Source organism: Echinops telfairi, unplaced genomic scaffold (genome assembly GCF_000313985.2).
Source record: "Echinops telfairi isolate 266 unplaced genomic scaffold, ASM31398v2 ScPeMD7_1;HRSCAF=3_0, whole genome shotgun sequence".
Classification (NCBI taxonomy): domain Eukaryota; kingdom Metazoa; phylum Chordata; class Mammalia; order Afrosoricida; family Tenrecidae; genus Echinops; species Echinops telfairi.
Genome location: NW_022103896.1, coordinates 78946969 through 78951307, shown reverse-complemented (window position 1 = coordinate 78951307; position 4339 = coordinate 78946969). Strand labels below are relative to the sequence as shown.

The 4339-nt window shown below is 39.5% G+C and overlaps 1 pseudogene; it reads left to right on the top strand.

Moving 5' to 3' along the window:
- The first annotated feature begins 2044 nt into the window (after window positions 1–2044).
- On the top strand, window positions 2045–3239 carry LOC101659784 (annotated as a pseudogene).
- Window positions 3240–4339: the final 1100 nt, after the last annotated feature.

Sequence of the window (4339 nt, the reverse complement as noted above, 5' to 3'; positions counted from 1 at the left end):
ACAAAATGTATAACTATTTGTTGTTGTTAAAATGAAGAAGGTGGGGCCCTTATTACGGAAGTGAGCAGGTTACCAAAAGCCAGGCTCCGAAAACAGTAAAGACATAGTCACTGGTTCACCGGAACACCTCTCTTTAACCAACAGCCAAGTCTTTCTTTGGTCCTCAGCCTCTGTTACTGGGCCTATCTATGCCTCTGGGGGCCTGGAAGCCAGCTCACTACTGCCTCGCGTCTCCTTGTTCTCCTTGTTCTGCCACAACTCCTCTGATCTGTTTCATGGTCTTCTTGCCTCTCTTGGCTCTTTTGTTCTATCCCACGATATCCATGCTGCAGCGTCTGGTGACTTTGATCTTGAGCTCTGCCCCTTAACACAGAGACTCTGCATGTGCTCCATGGGTGGTTCTCATTCTTTTGTGGTCCTGGGACTAATCTTTGTATCCCTGATTAAAAAAAAAAATAGCTGATAACCTTTTAAATAGTTTTACTGAGATATAATTCATATACCGTACACTTTCATAGCGCAGTCAAATTAAAAAGAGTTGTATATACAACACTACAATCAGTACCAGAACTTTTTCTTCCTTAGAAATATGTAACTATTTCAATTTGTTATGTGGTAAAGGTAATTTTAGTTGCTCTCTGATGGCCTTTTCTACCAAATGCCATGAAGCCAACATTTCTCTGCCAGTTGTTGATTATGTCTATTTAGTTATGCATTCTGGCACTGGACAAATAACTATAAAATGAATGCAGGGACCCATTGAGACTACTGTGAAATGGACCTGTAATAAAAATCGATTGATTATCTGACTTCCATAAGCTCCGACTTCGACTGATAGATCACAGTGATGTTTTAGATCTCTGAAAATTAGTATTAACTCAGAGCTAGTAATTAATGATTCCCAAGAGATTTAATTTTTCATTTTCCCCAAACCCACTAACTCTGGTAATAATATAACAAACTCATCAATGAGAGTTGGGAGAAAGGTTAACAGTATACAATTTCAAGATAATATGATTTTCCCTTTATTCAAGGAGTTGTGGGTCTAGAAACTGGTTGTAGTCTGGGAAAATATTATGGGGTCACAACTATGTTTTGGTGATTCTGGTTCATTTGACTCAATATTCTTCCATTTCTACAAATAGAGTAGGAATTTAGTGGATTGGTTATCTATTTCTTTTCTGGAATACAAATGTAGTAACCCAGCTTAGTATGAGCAACTCCATTTTGTTTTAAACTGTCTTCAACCCCCTGCTAGCAGCTAGCCCCACCCCCCGCCCCCTTTTACCCTCCGCTCCATCCCTGCTCTCCTGATAGATCTTGGCTCTCTCAAGATGTCTCTGAACTCTGCCTGCACAATTAGCAAGAAATTTAAACTATCCTTGTAGCCCTTGAATTATTACCTGCAGCTATGCTGTTTCCCCTCACCCTGCTCTACCCTGCCAACCTGATATGAATATCACTGCTTGAATATCCTTCCCCTTAAGCCAGCCCACTACTTGGAACTATGAAAATCCTGTACTTTCATTGTCCTGGGTCAAGAGTGTTTTTCAGGGTGCTAGTCCCCCCTTGAACCAGCTGTTAATAAAGACTTTACATATTAATAAGTGGTGTGGATTGATCTCATCTGGAACAACACAATGATGAAATATGAAATTCAATAGATCAGGTTATATTGATTCCTCTTTTAGCTCTGCTGGCCATTTAGATAATCCCACCCCTTTTGTCTGATGATTAAGTGCTATGAATCCATTCCTACCACTTTGAATCTATTATCTACTTTATATTTAGAAATTCCAGTTTGGAATTCCAGTAGAAATTCCCACTGGAATTTCTGACCTATGGAGAAAAATAATTGACACTAGATTGCTTTACAGATACTAGCTTGCTGTGTTACTCTCAGTTCCCTAGAGAAGCAAAGCAAGTTGAAGCATATAGTTGCGTATATACACATTTTCCTTGATTATTTATCTCAAGGAAATGGCTCATTCAGGGATTGAGGCTGGAATGTCCCAAATCTATAGCTTAGGAGATGATGGTCTAGATGCAGGATTTGAAAAGAGCGGAAAAACCTAAGAGTTTTGCCAGAACATCTGTATACAAAGGGAGTGTTGAAAGTTTGTGAGAGTGTGACTAGGATTGTGTATTTTCTGCAGAGGAATGCGGTGTCGCTGTCGTCTGAGGGAGGGGACTCTGGAGTAGGGGAAGGATTCAAGTAGGCATCAGGAGGAACTGTGGTCTGAACTGTGGTCAGAACTGTGCTCAGAACTGTGGTCTGAACTGTGGTCAGGAGGAACGTGAGAACTCAGTGCACAGCTACTCCTGGACCACAGTGAGAACGTGGTGATAGCCTCGTTCAACCATCTGCTTTGAAATTTAACAGCAGAGGTGGCTCAAGAAACAGTCCAAAGAATTCTTCTAGAACCCTACAGGTACCAACTTCAATTACCAGGTAAACAAGGAAGAACCAAGCTTGTAATCATTGGCTAAAAGTTCCAGAAGACAAACTGCAGGTTATCCTTAAAGTGACAGAAAGGCTGCATCATTGATACTGAAAACAACTCAAAACTTCCATGTGGCCTTCTAGTGGCTCACAGCATCTGTGGAATTCCATCTGTCCTCCATTTCTTGCTTTGGAAAAAGTCCTGACTCTCGATCACCCAGATGCAGCCAGACAGTTTACCTGCCTGCTTTTAGAACTCCATCAGGGGCAAGGCCTAGATATATACTGGAGGGCTAATTATACTTGTCCCACTGAAGAAGAATATAAAGCCATGGTCCTACAATAGTCTGGTGCACTATTTTGATTAGCTGTAGGTTTTATGCACTTGTTTTCAGATTACAAAGAAAATTTAAAGCCTCTACTTAATACAATTGGGCTCTTTTTTCCCCCTCCAAATTAGGGATGCTTATGCTAATCAACACTCCAAAGAATATAATGAAAACAAGAGCTTTTGTGAAGATCTAACTGAATAAAGTTCTCGTTTCTCACTATTCAGGCTACACAGTCAAGGCCTGAATGCACCCAGGTACCGAATATGTGGCACAAGAGAACCAAAAACGTAGATGTTAAAAATACTGTGCACATTGTGTTGAGAATGTAAGTTCTTTTGAATACACTCAGAATACTCTGAAAGAGCTTAAATCTAAAGTCTATAAAAAATGATGCATGAAGTGGGAAACCTGAACTCACAGCCCCAATAAAACCTGTACGTAAGACGTTCGGGAAAAAGTGTTAAGCCACTTTGATTTGACCTGATCCCTTATTTTAATTGTTTGTCTTTCAGCTTCTAAAGTATTTGCTCCAATGGTAGCTAGTCTCTAAAAACGGAACGAATAAAAAAAGACGTGCATTTTTTCCCCCTATATGAACCCCCTTGTACCGATAACCTCCTGGTATAAAGTTGAAAAGATTGAAAGAAGCCACATTTAAAGAAGTCTAATTTGGATGTCAGCATGTGCTGCGAATGGGACACTGTGATTCACGTTGTCCTACAACCACATGGGTTCTCTTGGTTCTGTCAATAAGGAAAGGACTGTAGCCTCCAGGAAAAAAAAAAGTTTGTGGGAAACTCTCATTACCTTTTCATTAAACTTTGTCCATGAACCGTTTAGATCCCATTCACTTACATGATGCAGGCCACAACCTCTAAGGAAGCTTCTTTAACAATTGGATGGTCAAAGCAGATCCCATTATGAAATTTATTATATTATTACATAACTGTTAAGCTACATTGTAACTGCTAACTACTGAAAATCATGGTCTCATTGTTACACAACCTAAAATATCAACCACATACCTATACATAACTTGTTATATTATATATAATATCTAATTAATGAAAATTATAAGCACAGACTTATGCTTAGCATGATACAGCTAACACACATACAGCTGAAAATACACTAGGCCATTTATAGCTTATGTTTCATAAATAAAGAAAGCAAAATGTTTGATAGATGCGTAAAAGGAAGAGATACTCAGAACAATTGCATTCTCATTTCAGTAACTGATCATGTGATCATAGCTGGTATTTAGAACGACCTTCTTCCACCACACAGTCTGCATTACCTTTGCTTCAGCACACACATCAGCTGCCTGATGAGGTGACCCAAACCTTTATCTCTGAAGGCTCTGGGCCATTACTAGTCATGTTGTAATTGAGTTGCTATAGCTTTTTACTGATTTAATCAGAGGGCATGATAATCCTAAGATATGTCCTAACAAATCTCCTGTTTTGAAGACATGCTCTTCTTTTCCTGTAGTCAAGAAGACTCAAACTCACCGTCATTGAGTCGATTCTGACTCATCGTGACCCCATCGGGCAGAGCAGAACTA